A 22,174-nucleotide genomic window follows, 5' to 3' on the forward strand; every position below is an offset into this window, starting at 1 on the left:
AATTTAAAATCCAAAAAATGCCTCAAAATCCAATGTCCCCAAATCCTAGAAATGACCTGAAATCCTAGAGACTGCCTAAAATCTCAGAAACATCCTAAAATCCTGGAAATGGACTAAAATTACAAGCAATGTCCTAAAATCCTGGAAATGTCCCAAAATCAGAGAAATGTCCTGAAATCGTAGAGACACATGTATGAGGATGCTGCTGCGACTTGCTTCTAGCCTCCTCTCATTTTGCGAAAGTGGCTGCCAAGCGAAGCAAGTTGAGTATCTGTGCTGTAGAGCATTATGGGAGGAAGCGATGTTTAAACCTACATGTGGACCGTCTTCCAAAAAGAAGAACCCTCTCAACAGTGGTGTAGTGGCAGATGGAAGAAAGTGGGTTTACACTCTTATATGCTGATCAGCCAAAATATTAAAACCAAGTGAATAGCATTGATCATTGTTACAATGCAATGTTCTGCAGGGAAACCGGGCATTGTTGTTGATGCCACTGGACACGCACCACCCACCTAAAATCTGCTGCAGACCAAGTACACCCCCTCACGGGAACGGCACTCATGGAAGTGGCCCCCCTGCAGGACAATGAGCCACGCTGCACGGGATTGGACATTGCTCTGACCAGTTGAGGCATGGACACAGGACCTTTGGGGGTTGTTCTGCACCAGGGTTTTGGCGGTGAATCTTTTGAGTCTTTCTGAAATGAGGCACCAGCACATCCCAAAAAATAATCAATCAGACTGAAATCTGGTCAACTCGGAGACCAAGTTTAGGCCTTGAGCTCTTTGTCACCCTTGTTGGAGCATTCCTGAGGAGTATTAGGCGTGTGGCATTGTGCTTTGTCCTGCTAAGGGTGCCGCTGCCGTCAGGAAGAGTCATTTGAAGGGGGGTACTTGGCCTGTGCGGTGCATGTCAAGTGGCATCCACGTGAATGCCAGAAAATGACATTATTAAGAGATGATCAATGTTATTCGCTTCATCTGTCAGTAGTTTTAATGTTTTGGTTGATCGGTACAAATCCCAATATCTTTTTGGCTGATTGATTCTGAAAACAACCAGAGAAAGAGATGAGTATACCCTTTATACCCTGTAAACCCTCCACTACAGCACTCCCTTTCAACATTGAACAAGCTCTTTTTTTCCTAAACTGCTTTCAGACCAGAGATAACCCTTCCCAAAATAAGATTGCACTATTTCATCAGGCAGCGAGCGCCGCCGGGCCAGCCAAGTGAGAGATGCTCGGATCAGTTATGTAAGTGAATGATGTCTGCAGGGATTTGATTTTCAAGTGTTTTATCAACACGCACATCAGGGGAACCTGACACGTTGTTAATGCAATCCATACCTCCACCCACGTGATGCTTTTAATGAGATTATCGACAATTTTATTGATTTGCTTTTGTTCATTTCCTCTCTCTTTCTAGTATTTACGCATAATTCTAACCTGTGCATTAACCCTAATTACACATTTGTCGAACCCTCGACATCTGCTGCAGACAAGGGAAAAAAATAGGTTGTTAATGGAGTTTATGTGATTTGTGGCTGTTTGTTTAGTCACCAGAAGAGGGCAGCACAGCAGCAGTAAAGAAAGCAAAAACTCTTTCTTGTAGTCATGGCAATTCCTTTTTTCAAAAGTGCAGGAGTGAGAAAAGGACATTTCATTACTGAGGCAGTGCGAGCACCTGGGTTTCTCCAGCTCTGTCACCTTGCCATGCCATGATCATGTCAGTTATCCGTGTTGTGCATGCTGAATATTGTCTATTTTAAAGGAATCATGTTATATTTCAGTCAAAATCAGCAGCCTATTTAAGTCTTTTGTTATCTGATACCATAACAGTTAATATTTAGAGATTTTTTTCATCAGGTGATAATTTTGTATCACAGGCACAGAAAAAGCCTTTATACAGCCTCAATTGCAGAAGGATATGTATTTTTTAAAAGGCCCTTGCTCTGTGCTTACTGTACTTATTTTCTATGACATTATCAAGCAATGTGTGTCCAGCTCAAGCTTAAAATAGTCATTAACTTCATATACACCCTAATATTCATGCAGAATGGGAGGTAAGATGAGTCATGACCGAGGGGAAAATACTCCGCCATATCTTTCAGTTTAAGACAAAAAACTCCCCATGATTTCGCTTATAAATCCAGGGGACATTTCCTCACTTCACCTCTCTTGGATCGATTTCTTATTTTTCGACTTTGCAGAAGTTGGACGACTGATTGAAATTGGAATAGCCTGCATTGAACCGGGGTGGGTCCTTTGCAGCATACAATGCATTTGTCATTGAGACACGTGCTTTGCAAGGCCGCCCCTCACCAAGACTGCCTTTGAATGAATCCTTTAGATGCAATGCCACTGAAGCAATGACCTCAAGCTTTATGTTAACTTAAAATGAATGTGCAGGTGCACCTTTTGGGGGGTGTTCAAGGCTGTGACTCAGGCAACACAAAGCAGTTTCTTTTCTTTGAAAGGACCTGTAGAGCCATTACGCTGCATACAGAATGTCCTGGAATGCATGGCTTCATAAGGAGTCCTAAAGCCCAGAAATCTGTTACCATTTTAGCATCTCCGGTTCCCTTGTCTCAAAGTCAATGGGCTTTTTGAATGGGTTTTTGGTAAGAAGCCTTAAATGAGGGCTATGGTTAACACGATCTTCAGAGACTTGCACAATTTGTTCTACGACATAAAGTAAATCAATAAATACTCCACCCACAAACGTTAAAGCTTAAAAAAGGCAGTTGCTAACCGTGGCTGGAGGATATAACAGGATGTCATAACACCAAACCACGCCGCACACGTGTTGTAGTGGTGGAGATGTGAATGCAGTTTGTTTAGCCTAGCAATAACTTTTTACTTCTGGCGATTGCATTTAGGCTTCAAAAATCCTGATAGTGTGATTCATTTGTGAAGATTATCTTGCTGAACAAAACATGTCAGTATCATAAAAGATCGTTTACCATCGAGCTTATTTTGAGCTATAATCCAAAATCCATTGGAAAAATAACATAGTCTTTTTGATTAGGAAATCAGGGTGACATTAGCTTCCAGGTTGGCCCATAGAAAAATGTCATCCCCAGAGCGCTCTTTATCATCAAATTAAATTCAGCTGGCGCTATCTGTCCACGTAGGTGTGGATTTTTGTGGGCATTGTGGCTTCCTTACAGTAAATGTGCCATTGTATAACTGGCTTTTTGTGTCACCCAGGAGAGTGAGAAGTGCTGCAAGAGATCGCTTTCATTTGGCAAGCAGCACCACGCGCATGATACCGCTGCACTTACGCCGGGTGACTCAGTGGGGGGATGCACACACTGCCCACACAGGGAGTTTTCAAAGTGGGGTCAAAGGATCTGCCTAAGGTTGCTGCGGTGGGATTCAGTTTCTCTCCTTCAGCTCCACACACTGAAACAGAGAGCATGAGACGTGATGTTTTTGATCGCATATTTTTGAGCTGAAATGCAGTCAAAAATGACTCCTGATCACTCCTGGTGCGAAGATGCTGGATGTTCCTTTGAGATGCCTTAATATATGAACATACACAGACACATTTCATAGCACTGATGAAGCAGCTAAAGACTCCTTGGTCTCGTTTCATGCTGTTACACCCGCTCTCTGAGGCTTTGTGTTAGGTGTAAGAGCAACAGAAATGATGATACCTCAGAGAATTCACTCTACCAGATTGTCTTCTACCATTATCTCAGAGTTCTTGTCTTTTTTCCCTTCTTGTTCATTTTCACACAAAAAAAAGTCCTGACAGACTGGCATCGTCGCTTTGTAAAAGATTGAAAATAGCACCCTAATTACTCAATCTTTCCATTATGGGTGACACTTGCTTAGTCGGATTTATCTTTTTTAGTTCATTAATTGGCGTAACACTGTGAATGACCTCGTCTGGATCAGGTTGTAGGTTGGATTTTTGCTTGTTTTGCTGAAGAAAGGAAAGCACAACGGGTACGATTCAGTAGACTGTCATGATCAGAACATAAGATTAAGAGAAAGTTCAAACAAATGTCATGGTCAGAGACAGACGGGGAGACAGACTTGGAGACAAAGGCAGAGATATAGTTGCCTGTTGTGGATGTACACAAATAACACACCCACCCACACACTCACAGTCTCCCCCTCCAATCTCTCACACATGCACAAACACATGGGCCCGTGCATGCAGACACACACACATGGCAGATTACCAGAGCTGATTTATTGGTTGTAAAATGTTAATATAGCTATAAGCCGTGCTCATGAATTGTTAATTAAGGCCGTGACAGACTCGTCACCTAAAATGTTAATGAGGTGAGATTGCGTCGGGGCTGAGAGGTCTCTGTGAGCTACTGTGCAAATACAACAGATGAGCTGAATCCACAAGACCCCCCACGCACTATAATAAGAAACGCTGAGGGCACCTGAGATGGGTCGTGCCCATTCGGCCATAGAGTAATTAAATTAATGAATGGCGGTGTGTGAATTAACCGTTGTGATAGTGAAAGTGAGTAATGATTATAATCCATTTTTACCCCTCAGCCAGTCTAATTCTGGACTGTCTTGGTCAAACTGACTCATTCAGTGGTGTTAAAAGTATCTTCATATCTAAGATAAAATATTGTGCATGATAACGACTCTTAAATAATTCCCAATTAAGTGCCCAGCACTGAGAAAGAACAGACTCATAGCTGGTGGGAGGAGGGATCTCCTGTGGCGTTCAGTGGTATTCACCTTGTTGGTATAAGTCAGTGTCCAGAGAGGCATGAAGGGTGATATTGTTGGTCATCACTTGAGCACCAGAGACTTGGGTTTCACTGTCATTTCTTCACATTAAAAGAGTTCCTAAATCGATAACTTTTTTCTGTATAGGCTGAGGCGAAAGTTAGCATTGCCCTGGTTCCCTCATCAAAAAGTCTTTGGGATTTTTCCATTGGATTTTGGATTATAGCAGAAAATAAGATCTGTGGCAAAGAAATGTTTATGATACTTACATGTTTTGTTCAGCAAGATAATCTCCACAAATGAACATCACTTTGGGGATTTTTGAGGTCTAAATGCAATCACCATTGACAATTTATATTGAGTCTATACATTGATTTGGCTGCTTTAATATTGCTATTCCTGCTCTACACACAACATTTTCTTATAAAATATTCAAATTAATCCTGTTCTGAATATATATATTTATAAAATCCTTGTTTCATTTACAGCTTTAAATCTTTAAAAATGTTGTTCACATTTGGGCAATATTGACATTGTTACTATAATATGCATTAGTGCTCCAGGGAATATGTTTTTCTGTAGGCCAACGCTAAAGTTAACTTCACTCTGGTTTGGGTAAGGTTAATTTTATTAATCTCCAAAGGGGAAACTCATTTTCCACCATGGTCAACATACAACAACAAGACATTAAAACAAGCACAGTACAACAGTACAACATACAACAATAAATAGCACCAGGCACCAGGTTTTAGTCTAGTTTTAGTCAACAAAAACTCAAAATGTTTTGGTTGGTGAAAGTTCATGACATTTTGGTCAAGATGTTTTTATCTATTTTAACTAAACCAATTAGGCAAATACAGGTCCCAGAAATTATAATCAAGGTGACATAAAGGTAATGTAAGCTGAGAGGAGATTTAAACCAGGGCTAAAATCAGCACTTGTGTCCACAATACCACCTGTCCCCCGATCATGTTACTGTCAGAAGTTCAGTGAATATGTAATATATGTATATTCTACATTATTCTTATTCTTACATTTGTTGAGATGATTAGAAATTGCTAATGCAGTTGTAAAGCTGCTTTCAATGAAGTCAGTGATCAGAATTTCACCCTCCCTCAGATGGTCTGTGTGGCGTTGTGGATGAGGATAAAAGTATCTGCTAAATACGCCTTACCTTTATAAGTGTTAGTATTAAGTCTTCATATTACATTTAATTAATTATTAATGTCCACTACTAACTTTTAAGGCAAAGTGTCTAACTGATTTGTAAAAATAACAAGTATCTCCTTGTGTGGTTATTACAACGTGTCATTGCAGCTGAAGTCAAAGGTAATGAGGGATTAATGTAAATTTTAATCTAAAGAGACAAAGACCGCATTAACGAAGGCCCGCGGTCAGAAAACAATATTATAAACTGCTGTATTGAACTATCCCTAATTATTCAGTGCACACAGACATATCTGTCTCATTACTCATGCATTAAGTCAGACCACTGTCTTCTTTACTGTTTTTTTCTCTGTTTGATCATAACGTCCATATTTCCCCTTTTCCACATTATATACTTTACCCGCATATATATTTACAAACTGCTGCTCACGCGCTGAAAACACGCATTTTCTCCACCTCTGCACCACGAGGATCCGCGATCAACACGTGACAGCCGTGAACGCGCATTGATCCAGGACACTCTCACCTGGTTTTACATAGTCCCACCTTCTCATCCTGGATTTGTTAAACATGCAACGGATAAAACCAGCAGGGACAGATGAGTGGAGGTCAAGCCTCGTTTTTCCCTTATCCTTAAATGTTACTTTTGCGCAATAGCCCCCTGCTCTCTGCAGGTTGTGACCCGACTCTGACACAACTTTGCTGTTTGAAAACACCGCTGTAGCTAATGTAGCTGTTCATAAACAAGCTAACCACCCGGAAGTGCAATCGGGTCGCTTTGGGACGCTTTATTGAGGAATAATCGTGCGGATTAACATCAAACCGGGGTTTTTCCCATTATAACGTCGCTTTGGACCTTGCTAACTTCTTCCAAACGGTCCGGATTATTTCTGTACATCACCTGGTTAAGGTAAGTGTTTGAAGGTTATGCTAACACCATGCTGTGATTGATATCTTGGCTGTGTTTTGTAATATGTTTGTTGGCTGAGATTCGCGTGCTGCTGTCTTTTTTGCTGGTGGTTTATGTTTTGGTGTTTGCTAACGTTAGCGGCTAATCTATTTTGCCACTGTTTGTAAATGCTGTTATATGCTAATATTAGCTATGTGCCGCATTTGCATTGGTATAAGCTAACTGTTAATAGCCTGGTTTGGACTGTCTGAGTTTGTTTTGTTGTATTTATGCTTTCATATTTGCATCATACTGCATAAACATATACTTTAAATGCTCATGTTTGAATTGGGGTAGTTCATTTGAATCCAGCTCTTGTCATTGTTTTTCGGGTTTTGGTGTTGGCTAACTGCTAATTTCTGTTGTGCATTTAGGTGCTAGCTGTGTATTTGCATTGGTTTTAGCTAATAGTGACATCTTGGTTTTGACCAAATAATGTATAGATATATACATTCTTTTATAGCTAGTTTGCACTGTGTAAGCTATTTTTTCCTTTGTTTGTTGCATTTAAGGCTTTCAGTTTGCTTATTTGCATCATTCTGTTTATATACTTTTAATGCCCATGTTTTGAATTTGGTGCAGTTTATTTAAATCAGTTGTTGGCTTTGTTTTTTGGGGTCTGGGGGTTTGCATCCTGCTGGTTATGGTGCATGTATGTGCTAGCTATGTACAGATTTTGCATTGGTTTGCTAATTGTGACATCTTGGTTTGTGTTAAAGAAACTGTAAATATACTGTCTTTAAAAACTCATTTTTAATGTTTGGACTGGCCACGCTTATTTTTCTTGTGGTTATTGCATCTTATGCTTTCATATTGTTTGCATCCATCTGTTTCTGTACTTTTACTGCTCATGTATGAATTGGGTTTATACGTTTAAATCAGTTGTTGCTAATTTTCTGTTGTGCCTTTATGTGCTGGCTATGAGACCTGCAGCATTTGCAAAAGTGTTATGAGTTAACACTGACCTCCTGCTGTGGACCGGCTGAGCTTATTTTTCTTTGGGTTATTGCATTATGCTTTAATATTTATTATTTGCGTCATAGTGCTTGTACTGACGTGGAAAAATCTTGTACTCTTGCCCCATCTTCATTTTGATGAATAATTATATAATATCGATTAATTGCAGTTGATTTTACCCGAATATTTAAGTTTAACGACAACATGAATCATATCAGAGAGGCTCTTGGTACAGCACATACATGGACAAAGACATACCAAAAACTTAACATAACATAAATATTTTTTTGGTGCTTTCATGAAATATTTACATAATGAGATTTTTGATAAATCATCAGTAATGAGGATATAATGTGCATGTGGTTAGGGAAATATTAGAACAGCTTTAACAGAGGAGTTTGGAAAACTACATCACCTTACTGTAATGCAGCCTTTAAAACCAAGAAAAGAATATTTCAGATACTGGGATGTCCAAATTTTAAAATGATCAATTCTCATATCATGATATTGGTATGATACTGATATATTTCCCATAGGTGTTGTACTTTTAAATCCAGTTGTTGCCATTTTTTGGTGTGGTTTTCTTTTAGCTCAGAGCAAACTTGAGTGTTTGCAAGAGTGAGCTATTGTATATTGGCTTAACATGATTGTGACACACATAGCCCTTTTATATAATCATTTCTACCGTAATATTGACTTTATTGAAAACTCAACATGGCTTCTGTGACTCTTACTCAGAGCATTTATGTGTCTCCTTGCTACTTTGTATCAAAATTACATCTAAACTGCTGAGCTCTTGCTCACCCAGCTTCACTTAGTGGCTGTGTCAAGCTTTCATCATGTACTGATGGTCAACTGATGCTTATCAAGGCTATACATAATATTTCATAACAAGAGATTGTACGCCTCGAGACATGAATTTGTGACTGTGATATTTGAGTGAATTATCTGCAGCATAGCTGACGTGTCTTCGCTGCGTTTGGATTTATTCTGCTCTATTAAAGGCAGTATTTTTCCCCACGGTAGCCGAAGTGGATTTGCTGGGGAATGTCCATGTGACGGCTGCTGAAGGCCACAGTCAGAAAAAAGATTGGCGCACCATATTTGCAGCTCCCTTTCAGTTTTAATTTATTTGCAGTCAAATAAAAGTGCATAAACTTGGGATAGTAAAAAAAATAAAAGCTACAAAGTTTTAAACATTGATCTTATTTAATTAATTTGATTCTAACAGAACAGTGTTTTAATTTAACACAGATCTTCAGTTGGCGCTATGAAGTAGACACCACAGAGCTCAACAAATATTATATTAGACATACACACGCATCACCCTGTATGATCTGCATTATTTCAACACGAATTTTGTACTGGACAAGATCTCTCAAGAGACAAAGTATGGCAGAAGTTACAATAGGAAAGTTAATGATTGTAGAAATGCTGTGAAGAATATAGAAGTATCTAGCATTTAGGATTGCAGATGGCAACCAGCTGAGACGTCTCCCATGTGCGGAGCGTGTACTCCGTGTTTATCGCTCAGGTTTATACAGAGAACAGAATTATCTGCAGAGTCTCTTCCCCTTGAAAATAAAGAGATCTGCTGATTTAAATCAGTAGAAACAGTGAAGAAAGTAGTGTCATGTTACAAATCTGTGCTTCAGTCCGTGTTTAGTGCTCATATCAGTGGCTTAAAAAACCCCCACATTTTATTTTCTTATTTTTCTTATTTTCAGGTGATTATGAACTACAGAACACATTCTCATATAGCATTCCTTTTCTACCAATATATCCGCTTTAATCTTGATTTTTAAGCTGATTAAAACATTGTTTTGTAGATTAATTGATGGATAAAAAAGAATTGGCATATTAATCAGTAATGGAAATAGTCATTAGCTGCTTCCCTGCTTTCCCTCTGCTGCAGCTCAGCAAGGAAACACTGTATGGGAAAAATTGTAATACTAAAAAGACTTAAATTATGTATGATACCCATTTGATTTGTCTTCCATTATAGTGATGTGAGTACTTTAGAGCCAGTATGTACAGGAGAAATAAAAACAGCGACTAGTTGCTCTTTCAATATAGAGTGTGAGTAAGATACATTAGGGAAAAAAAACACTTTTCATAACACTCATTATAAGTTGGAAACAGACAAACACAGCTATTACTCTACCACTCTGTGTAGTCGTAACGATGTTCGCTTAGTTTATCAAGTTCATCTTTTCACACAGAGGAGAGGTGATGCTCTCCTCCTTTCACATGAAATCTCTTTTGTCTCTTACACATTTTTTCAACATCTCCATCACCTTCTGCATGTCATCCTTTTTAAACTCTCTCCTTTCATTTAAAAAAATTCTTTATCTTTCTATTCACTCCTTTGTCAATCAGTCGCATGCCTCCATCCTAACGTATTTAGTCAAGGACTCCTCTGAATCTGAAGTAAGTGATGTAACCCTCTATCAGATTTTGTCCTTTTGTTGTTCAGAGGGAACAAACACTTCTCCGTCTGTGCTTTGTGTGAAAAAAGTGTGAAGAAAGAAGTAACCCTGAGCTTTGGCTTGCGTGCCTCAGCGTTTGTTTGAAAAGGACACAGGTTTTTAAAAAATCTGACGCACTTTCTCAAGTTTCATTCCACCTCGAACTTCAGCAGAGTGTGAATTCTTTTTGTCGTTTAGATAACGAAGCTAAATAATGCCATTTACAGATAGGAGCCTGTCATTGTGAGACATTAGTAGAGTATTGATCTACAACTTTATGCTGCAGCATGACTCAGAGTGATGTACATGTCTTTTTTTTTTTTTTTTGAGTGTATGGCGGGTGGGGCTGGGCATGATGATGTCAGCATGACATCAGAGGGAACCTGTAATGCAATGAGTTAATTGACCCATTTTGTAAGTCACCACTCCCTTTTACTGTACATATTCCCTCAGTGTCCCCACTCTTCCCACATGCAGCACACCCCCGTTGTTTGCAGTGTTTCACTCTGTGCCAAAGCGCACAGCAGGGATTCACACAAAAGTAGTCATCTCTTTAAAAAAAACCCTCTGAATTCTCTGTTCGTCAGGGAGACACAGAGTGAAGAGAAGAAGAGGGGGTAAAAAATGCAGATCACCAATGGTCTCTGATCCATATTGGTGTGACTAATTGATTTCCCGCTGTGTGGAATCTGTCTCTTAGAATCGCAGAACAAACGCTGCCTGAATAGTTGAAAGGGCAGCGAAAATCTGGGGTTTATCTTACAGCTCTTCCTACATCCGTTTTATCCCCGTCAAATGCACAGGCAAAGTATAGCACACACGGCCTTCTTATGGGTATCATGGGTTCATTACAGATGTCTCTGTGTAATGTAACGTGTAAAGGGATGAGTACATAGCATGGGCCAAAGCTAGTTTAGAGTACCCGGCAAGAAAATGCATACAGAAAGATATAAGGTGCATCGTTACAGTGAAAATAGCATTATACGTTCTGAAATAGTACCTTATTTATGTCAGCTGAACCTCTCTTTACAAAAAGTTGTAATTTGAGTTTAAAGGGTGCACATCCTGATAAGTCCAGTTTTGATTTCTGTGGGGGAGGAGTATTAATAGGGGTGTAAAACACTGGTTTAATCTTGATAGGATTTTATATTGATACTATCACAAAGTCTGCTAAGATACAATTTCGATTTGATTTCGGGACAACGATCAATATGAGCCGATGTTATATGCTCGTTTAACACAGTCGGTTACAGAAGACGTTCACCCTGTTTTTTTTGGGGTTTTTTTTGCTTTTGGCCAAAAAAATTAAAAACAACATAAATAAATGTTAATGATTGAAAATAGTTCATTCTGTCAGAAAATGCTTTCTGCAAAAAATGTTTTCATTTTAATCCAGACCATAATCTTTTTCCTTAAGCTTCAATCGGTGTTGTCAATTTGCATCGATGATGCGTGATCTCTGCTCATTTCTTTGCTATATCGATGCAGATCTTTGGATCATTACACCCCTAATATTATCATTGGTACATATTCAAACATATTCATCCCTCAAAACATAGAAAGTCGTCTGTCTGATTGTGTCTGACGGCATTTTTGGTTGCTGAGCCAGAAGCCGCAATGTCATTAAGAACCTTAGGATTCTGGTTACTTTGACATTAGTGGATAAGTCTTCTTGATGCTTTCATCCATTGGAACAGTATATATTGCTATAGGGTTGGGTACCATGTGCTGTATTTTAAGACTACTGACCAATAATGTTGGGACAACAGAGCAGCTGTTCATGTTAAATCCATTGTTGCCAGATTTCAGTATTAAGAGCGCATCTGGATCAGAATGCCGAGTGTAACGAGAGGCTGAAGAGCCGTGTAGTGCCACAGAGCCTGGCAGCCAACCACAGAGCTCCAAAGCTGGCAACGGAGCTCTGCAGAGCTGCCTAGATCAGCTCCAGACAGGAGGTGGAAGCGCCCCGAGTCCAGGAAGCTGGCCAAGGAGCTCCGTGTTCCAGGCACTGGTACCAGTACCAGTATTGGTTGAAATTGTAAGGTACTCCACTCTAATATTGATCACCCCAAAATAGAAAGTTGGGAGCCTGGTTATTTAGACATTTGTGAACAAGTCAATTTTTGAATAGCTCCAGTAATACAACCATGTAAAACTTATTGTGCAGCAATGATGAATCAGTATTGGGTATGTCGGACTGGTGGCCAGTTCTATATTTTGAGTCATGTTTCCTGAATCCATTGACCACAGTTATGAGAGTATGACCCAGGTTGGAAAATGCTGGAATTTTCCTTTAATATTAAGTTTGTAGAATAGAGTTCAGATGCATCACCTGTTGTTTTTGTTGTTGCAAGTCGAAAACCGCAGTATCTTTCAGAGTTGTGCCTCAGCCAGGACTTTGGCTGCCAGAAACTCCTCGGAGGTTCAGGCGCTGCTGGCAGTAAAGGCTCATCTGTAACACTGGAGACAGTGATTAGAGAGAGGGAATCAATAATACATGGTAAGGGACGGCTAATGTACCACAGGGACTGACAGACAGACAGCGACGTCTCCGATACCCAGCCCGCCGTCTCATATCCGCTGGTTTCGACACACAAAGCCAGACAGAGCAAGCACATGAGGTATGAAAAGCAACAGGGGAAATAAAAGCTTGGGAAGAGAAAGGTTAGACAAATAGAGTTAAAAGAGTTTGAAAGCAGAGAAAAAGAACAAACAGGTACTACATGAGTAAAGCAACAAGAACCAGCAGAGTGATGAGACTCAAATAAAAAAAAGGATTATTAATGATTTTATTAAACAACATGATCACAGGAATTTTTGATTCACAAGGAATTTATTTTAATTAAATACAGAGCAATAAAAGCAAACCCTGGCAGACACACACAACAAGCTTTTTCCAGAGCGCTGTGTTCAAAAGAGGGCCCTTCATCCTCACACCGACATGATGTTTCAAAAATCAATACGGGGCTGTGAAACAGGCCAAAATGAAATAAGTGTGCAAGCTATCCGGGAAATAAGATTGGCAGGCAGACAGAAGCATGCCACCAGTCTCAGGGGACGGACGCTCGCCACGCGGTCTCTCATCCAGAAAGATTGGGGTTAATGCCTCTTCTGCATTAGCACACTAGCACCACACCAGCCAGCGCCTGACCTCAGCTACAGAAATACTAGATCAACACACACACACACACACACACACACACACACACACACACACACACACACACATACACACAGACATACACAGCCATTCACTCAAGTCACTTCTGGGGAAATGATATAAGCCCTTTTTCACAGAGAACTCTGAGGAATTTGTTTTTTATACAGAACCAAAAAAAACCCTGTGACATATGTGTGTAAACATATGTGTCAACTTATTGCAAACTGTAACTTAAGCTAAAACAGCTGTTTATGTCCAGCAATTTACCTCCATATCAATCACATCATTTTGAGTTACTGTTCTTCTCCTTTGGATTACTGCTAATTACAGCTAGCTAATTTTATAGATAAAGTGCTAGAATGTTTATCAAAAAAAGTTCAAGTGAAGGATCCCCAGTACCCCCTAACAGAGGTCCTAGTTAAGCCCCTACTGTCCTAAAATCCTAGAAATGTCCTAAAACCTAAGAACTAAAATCTGAGAAATGTCATCAAATCCGAGAAATGCTCTAAAACCTGAGAAACATCCCTAAAAATGCAGTAACATGTATGGAGCTGCTGCAACTGGCCCCTGGCCTCCTATCATTTTGCAAAAATAGCCCCCAAACAAAGCAATTTGAGTATCCCAGGGCTACACTTACTCTAACCACTACTTTCCTAATCTTAACCCAAAATGTATCCTAACCCCTGAACGACTCACCCAAAATTCTGCTGTTTTTGAACTGGGGACACAGCTTTTGTCCCCAGTTGGACAACCTGTCCCCAATGAACTGGTCTTGAGTCTGGTGTGTGTCTCCCTGAAGTTAACTTCAGTCACACGCATACTGTGGATGACCAAGAGAAGTATGATGATCTAATTAATCTGTGATTGGAACGACTGCACGCTTCCTCTTTTGAATGCCAACCACCCACGCACACACACAGTGTACTCCTGCCCCCCGCCTTGCTCCCTCTTCATTACACCCCCACCTCTCCGTCTCATTCCCAGGACTATTCACCATTACAAATACAAATACACAAACGCAGTTTACAGATTTGGACAGAAAAAATATTTGACTGCACGAAGGGTCTGCTTTCCTGACACAGCTGTCTGAATAAAACCTCATTACTGAATTGACTCTCTAGAAGCAGCCTCATGCACCTCGACGCCACAGGTTGCTCGTTACTGCTCGACTTTCCCTTTGCAGCTCAAATCTCTACAGCGCGCACAACGGCTCTGGTAGCTCTCCCATTCAACATCGCCGTGACCTCCTGCTCATCATGACAGAAACACGGCAAAGCAATGATTCATCAGGCGAATATACAAACTATATATTTTTTGTCTGGTAGTGTCTGAACGTGGCAGTTGGCTGAGGAATGGCTCTATTGTATCATGGAGGATACAGATTTGGCACTAAGCAGGATGGGAATTGGGAGCTGTGTATATCAAGGTAATAGCAAAAGCGTTACCACGGAGACGCAGGTGAAATCACTGAAATGTTTTGACTCTTAACCTCGACTCAGATGCCGCTAATGTGAAGCTCAGGAGACACGGAAAGTGGATTTTTGTGTTCAGGAGTGTGTTCAGAGAAAGATAGTGAATGAGGAAAGATTCAAAACAGTCATTGGAGCGCCAAGATATTTTTATAAAAGCAGCTTTTCACAAAGTATAATAAGAGAGGGCGAAGCAGGTATTAGGTAAAGTGAAAACACATGAACAAACCAAAGGATTAAGGAAAAATTACATACAAGTAAAATATGAAGGCTGTAACAAGCAGTCATATCAATTAATTGATTAACCCTTGAACACCTGGATTGGCATCAGTTTTCCTTTGCTGCGTTCAGACACATTTCACAAACATTTAAACCTCTGAAAACTGAAAAAAAAATAGTTTGATTTCTCTTGAAAACATGGGAAAAAATGATGAGCAGGTGAGGTTTAAAAGGTTTAAATGATCAATTTGATTTCGTTTTCTGTTGGGTCAGTGATCTTTTCTATCAGTCCACCAATTTATTAATCAAGTAATAAAAAAAAATTACAATGTGTCATTTCAGTCAGAAACAAATGTGACAAGCCCCAGTGTAACCCTCTGACTTAAAGTGATTATGGCTTGTGAGTAAAACCGTGGGAAGCGTGCAAGGTTGTCACAAACGGGCTGACTGGCACCTCGTCAAACGCTCACTCACCCTCCCATCACGGTGCGCCCTGTCTCCGCTGGGCTCTATAATTCATCATCTACCAGGCGAAGGAGGTTAAACTGTAAAGGGACGCGTCTGTGTCGGAGGAAACTCCCCCTGAACAGCCTCTGCTGAGCCCGTGATGACATTTTCATTTGACACCATAGCCAACATCGCTGTAATGAAAAGCCATCAAAAAGCCATCTCCTAAAATAGAAAGGGATTTCAATTTGAGGACGCCTTTATTGATATGCAAAGTATGTATTTAAAAAAAGCCTCTCTGTGAGATCAGCTGGATACGCTGGGCGCCAGTGGAAGCCGTGTGACGACGCCCTGGATTGGTTTGATCTGTGCTGCCAGAATAGAATTATGCAAATGGTTACGGACTGAGAAAGAAAAATTTTGCAAAGGAAGAAAAATAGTAAATTTGATTTTATTGAACATGTGTATGAAATTGATTTCTCCTCCAAGGTGTTTGAAACCTAAATCAGTTATATATTTCCTGTAATCGGTCCACAAGAAACCACAGTGCAGTGTGCAGTCCATAAAACTCTTACGCAAGGAAGCAGGTATTACTTGAGATAACAAGCCCTGTGGGCTGAGTGAGATGCTGTTTTTTCACTGCAACTTAAGAAAAACAGGTTAAATTGAAATGGTAATGGCTTAAAGCTGTAGTTGGTAATTTCTCCGAAAGTTAACTTTTTCGAATTTGCTGAAACTCACAAAATGTACATGGGGGTCGATCGATATTGTTTTTACAGGGCTGATACAGATTATTAGTAGTCAATAATAAAGGTAACCGATATTTGGAACTGATATGCATTTACAATAAAAATGAAAATCTTTCCGTCAGTATTTAGAATTTGGAATATAACAAACTCTAACACAATACTCTGGTTTTGTTAAATGATTACTGAAACCTTTAGTATATACGGCAAATTTAAACAAGAAATTAATACATAAAAATAGCTCCCTGAAGTGAAAGTTCCTCCCATGCTGACACTTCATTTGCACTGTTTAATGAAATATCGGCGATCGCTGAAATAAAATGACAAGTCAGCAAAATGCCAAATATCAGCCCTGATTGCTGGCCAGGCTTATCATCTGTCAACCTTTAATTTACATAGTACTAAATGAGATGGATAACGTTTGAAAAAATAATAAAATCACACTCTCAATGTGAACACAAACATCCAATCACAGCAGAGAAGTCTCTAAAGCTGCTGTCGGTCATATCAGTCTCAACTATGTGTCTTTAAAATGTAAAACAAAGACAAAAAAACTGTTATGTCCCCATCCTGGGATGTTTTCTTCATAGCTCTTGTTTTATGCAAACAACAGGCCAAATCCAAAGATATTTAGTCGCATAGCATACATAACAAAGACCACCAAATAAAAAAATCTGAAGCCAACAAATGTTTGGTATTTTTGCTTTAAAATGATCCTAAAGCAGTTGCCAATTTTTGTCAATCGATTAATCCACTAAGTTTTGCAGCTGCAGCTAAATTCAAAGCTCTCAGTGTGCCCAAAGAGCATATTGTTCATTCCTGAGCATTTTGGCAGTGACAATATATCTCATCTGGGAAAATATTTCTTGAAATACCACAGCTTAACTCTCTGTCTATTGCCCTGATATCTTGTCATTATTTCACCTGATTCACCAGTCGTATAATGACCTTCCCTTCTCCAGTCAGGATGACTCAGTACTACACTGAATCATTGTATCCTGACAAAGTCATGTAGTCGAGAAGAACTGTCTCGCTCTGGTCTCTGAAACATCACGAAATGGAAAATTTACTTTGATAACGTTTTTGAAGTCCATGACCCTTAACATGTTAGTTTTGCATCCATTCTTTTAAAAATGTAATCTCCAGTAATCTGGACAAATCAATTGGTCAAATCAATGACGATGTCTGCTTTTCAAAATACGATGTTAACACAGTGTAGATACAAAGAAAGAAATACATTTGAATGTATTCACAGGAAGTATAAAACATGTAGCTTGTGCCTCGTGAATTAAGAAATCCCTCTGCTGTTGTTGATTGATTGTGAGTGAAATTACTACATTATTTAATGCTGCAAAAATAGTGCAATGTTGTTTTACATCAAATTTGTTGATATTCATGACATTTTTAGTATATTTTAAATTAAATTGCTACATTATTTAATAATCCACCACATGATTGAAAACTCCTCCTGATGACAAAATGTACAAACGTTTAAATCTTAACATAAAGCACAAAATATGAAAAAAAAAAAGCTTTTAAAGGGATACTTTGACAATTTTCAACCATATTTGTATCAAAATAATGCGGGTAGTATGTGTAGATGAACAGTGGTAAACTTTCCTCCATCTAACCACTGCCTAGATATTCCTGCTCCCCCTCCCAGCGAAACGAGATGTAAATTACCTCATTTGGCTGTGTTTTGTTGGCTCTTGGGGCTGTTGCTCAAACTACAGGCTGTACTTTCGCTTTTTTGTACTGCCCGCCAACAGCCGCCAACCCAGCTGCCGCCACCACGTACCCAGAGAGTGTACAGCTGATCAAGAGACACATTCGCCCTTCTCTCTCTCTCAAATGCAGACTGAAATCCAGCCAACGGTAAAACCAAGCAGTGATGATCGAATATATATCAAGATTATCACTGCCTTTTCCTCACCTAAAATGTTTTCATAGATTTATTTTAATGTCCTGTTTCACTGAAAAAATGGAGAGCAAACAATAAAACTAAGTGGCGCTTATCGAATATGTTACTGCGTTGGATATTTCTCACCTAAAATGTTCTCAGAAACATGTTTTAGCTTACATTTTAATGTTAATACGAGTTCAGGCAGTCTGCCATTGTTTCACATGGATCATTCCACGTTACATCACACACATAGCATTCTGGTAGTTGTAGGTTTTCTGCCTCTTGAAAAAAAGCACCTTTTTTCTCCGTTTTCTCTGGTCATTTGGCAACAATTTCAAAAGTATTTGCATCTTTCTACTGCAGAGACAGGGTCTTCTTTATATCGGCTTTATATACTTGGGCCAATATTTATTGGTTTTGTGTGAGGCAGAGGTCTGTTCACACTGTTGTCAGATATGCCTCAATTAAAATATAAATGTTAAAAGTTTAGGCAGAAAGATTGGACCTGGGGTAATGATTGAAATTGAGCATTATGGCCTGTAATGTTAGAAGTTCAGTTTCAAAGCTCAACAGGTAGTTTGCACAAGTTCAACACAATAAGATGAAGTCAGAAGATCACCATTCATTCTCGCTGTTGTGATGGAAGAAATCACTAAGAGAGTGAGTAAAAGAAAAAACAAACAAACATGCAACAGTAATTTTCGTTTAATTTTCCTCCATGGGTGGAACCAGATGAAAACATTACATGCTCTACTGTCATCGGAAGGTTTCATTTTCTCCCGAGCCTCGGATGAAATCTACCTTATTGCTGCTCCCCTCCTCCCCCACAGCCAGCGTAATGAGAGAATATTTCCCCAGAGTGTGAAAACAGATCCAAGCTGTACTTTTAGAAACTTTATTAAACCAACCTAACCAATTATTTCTGTGTTTGCCTTCCTTCTGACGAGTGACGATCCATTCAATAAGGCTGGTAAATGTTAATGTAAAACGAATTTTCCATTGAGCTGGTGATCACTGCTGCCAACAATGGTTTCGTACCTTCCAGCTGGGCTGGTTTTGCTGTATGGGCTGAAGAGATGTGAAAAGTATTGGGGCAGCAATGATAGCAACACCTCTGACTCAGACAGATTGCATTTTAATACAAAAGTCTGGCAAGACTCCAGCTGGGGCAAATATTTTATTGAATTGCCCAGTTAGCCTGTGATCAAACACTAGGGTGGGAGATTGTGCTCCTCGGCTGACAGTTATCTATTTATCTTTTCAGAGAAAAATAGAAGAAAAATCAGTCACACATTTAGAAATGAGACAATTTTGGCTGCAGGCTGATAGATGTCTTGTCACTTGCTGTTACCAAGAGGTTCAACATTCAGCCGGAAGAGATGCCAAAGATTCCCCCACAAGTCGATAAACTGCTGTGCAACACTTAACAGTGAAGATACAAGTGATAGGAAGACTGTGAACATCTAGTCACCCATCAGGAAATGACAAGCTGCTACGGATTCACGTACCTATCGAGAAAATGTCTCGATGTCACGGTTTCACATGTGCAGAAAAATTCTCAGCACATACCAGCACATAAGAAATGTAATTCATTGGTTGTAGAGGCGTAACGATCCATCGGTTTTGAGAGATATATTGATTCTGCTCTGTTTCAACAATGTTGGGTTGAAAAACGTGCATGCAGGCTGAAATTAAAAGTAAAAAATTAACAAGAAAATTACCTGAAAGAAAGCAAAAGGGAAAAAAACAAACAAGAAAATGAGACAAAAACATACTGCTTTTTTAAGTATTCGCTATATATATATAATTTTTTTCCCCCTGTAACCTAATTTAAAATCTGAAATTAATAAAATTCTAAATATAGTTTTCTGGATATTCTCCCATTTTTTCCCAATTTTTGGGATAATTTTTTAATTTTCTTAAAACAAATTTTTGAGTATTTTCTTGTAACCTTTAACTAATTTCTTGCAATCTCTGAGATTTTTATTGCAAGGTAGCTTATTGCATTTTTTCCCCCAACAGAAATCAAACCAATTTGCTCAGTTTTCAAAAGGGTTAATAGCTTCTAAGAGATGTGTGAATGCAGGAAACTGATTTCAATCCAGGTTTCAAAGGGATAAGCTATGAGTAGAGGGTAGAAAGTCCATGAGCCACTAGACTTTATATATAATAATTATAATATAATTATAATAGGTGTCTAGCAAAAAAAAATTTTGGCTACTATCTTGACAGTTTTTTTTTCAGCTAAATTTTAATCTGTGTTTTATTGTTGTTGGGAGAGCTTTACCTTAGGGGCATTAAGCCAGAGAGCCCTGCAGTTTTAGGAAAAAGATTTTGGTTTTGGTTAAAATGAACACATTTCTTGAAAGCTAACTTATCAGTGCTGTTTTATATGTGTTAGTGGAGTCAGTCAATATAAAGTAAACTTTTATGCACTCAGCCGGTTACAGTTATTAACATATATGTGCCGATTTTATCTTTGATGGCTCATTGCAAAAAAAAAAAAGGAGTGGCAGCTTCTTTTTGTAACTAACTGTGTTAAATAGGCACATGGTTTTGTCTTGTATCTGTCCCTGATCCCTGAATTGCATCTAAATGAAACTGATTGTGGCAGACTTTGTGGTATCAGCAAATATTGTAACATTGTCCAAAAAATCGATATATCATATCAGATTAAACTAGTGATTTAGACTTCTGGTTGGTAGTTGCCTTGATTCATTGTGTGGTGGCATCATTCAAGTTCATCACGCTCTTTTTAATATTTTCTAAAATAAAGGATTAAGATTAATTCTTGCTAAGAGCTCTGTCTCACTCGGTTGCATGTGTCACTGGTCTCTTTTCAATTCCTGTGAGAGAGCAAGTGGTCACATGATAATTTAATGTCTCTGGGGTTCAAAGCAGCATTGTAGCCTAGAATCATCAGACAGAGTGAAGCAATATGCCAAAGCTTTCATTTCTAATGCAAAAGGTAGCTTTCCTTTTCACTGGACTGTTGTGAAGCCCTTGTACAAAGGCTCAGAATTGTGAGTTTCCATATGGCAAGTGGCAGTAGGATGGAAGGATTCATCTGAAGTTGTGTAAAAGTTCGCTTTTTATGCATTTCAATGAGCAGTGTATTCTCCAGAGCTCTAATCTTTATGAGAGGCACTGTGTCGAGGCATTAAAATTACCCTTTGAAAATTGTAAGTTCATTAAAAATGCACCCTGCAGGCAGCAGTAGCCCAAAGCAAAGGGGTAAACCCACGTTTAATGTTGGCGTTAATGGGTTGTGATGTCGTGATGACCCGGCTCCTGAACTCTGTCGAATACTAAATGTAAACAATAAGCCAACTATCCTTGTTTGTTGTCGTTTTGTGTTTGAACCACAACTTTACATCTTGTTCTCCACGCACTGACACTGCACATAAACTGTAAAGCAAATCCCATCCAGTCATAAAACTACACCCATCAAGCTGTCACTGTGGAGAAGGTGGAGTGGTTCCAGTGGATCCACAAAACATTTAAACCACCACAATAATATGCAACAATACACTGAACACAGCACTGAGGTTGCTACCCAAAATCACATAATGGACAAGTGGACTGTTGCATGTTTTGGGTGTTATGGAGCCTGAAATCAAGATCTTAGTGCCATTTTTTCCCCTGTATAGTTGTTTTTATTTGCAATGAATATAGTTTATATATCATTAAGTGCTAAAAATTGTATCCAAAGACCCCCAGATAGATAACTAACCTCCGTTGAAAAACCCCCAAAAAAACAATCCGTCCAAATCAGAGTGCAAAAAGAGCTCCAAATGCTCGCTGGTGTTAGCTGTTTACTGCAGTCTGCCTCAGTGTACCAGCTACGTCAGCTTTTCAAAACACCTACTGGAGATCTGATCACTGTTGTGCCCCCTCAGTATCATATAGGGATAAAGGAGCGCATCAGAAGAGATGAGTGATTCTCTGGACATGCAAAAGTTTTCCTTCCAATCCTCATCAACA

General features: G+C 39.2%; 1 long non-coding RNA gene across 1 annotated transcript in view; it reads left to right on the forward strand.

Moving 5' to 3' along the window:
• LOC148188116 (uncharacterized) overlaps window positions 1-19,946 on the forward strand; it is a 38,895-nt gene extending 18,949 nt beyond the window's left edge. The window contains exon 4 of the long non-coding RNA XR_015778192.1: window positions 19,455-19,946. This is a non-coding gene — a long non-coding RNA (uncharacterized LOC148188116). The remainder of the gene's footprint in view (window positions 1-19,454) is intronic.
• Window positions 19,947-22,174: the final 2,228 nt, after the last annotated feature.

Source organism: Plectropomus leopardus, chromosome 12 (genome assembly GCF_026936395.1).
Source record: "Plectropomus leopardus strain MGB_pleo_1.0 chromosome 12, ASM2693639v1, whole genome shotgun sequence".
In the NCBI taxonomy this organism is placed as follows: Eukaryota; Metazoa; Chordata; class Actinopteri; order Perciformes; family Serranidae; genus Plectropomus; species Plectropomus leopardus.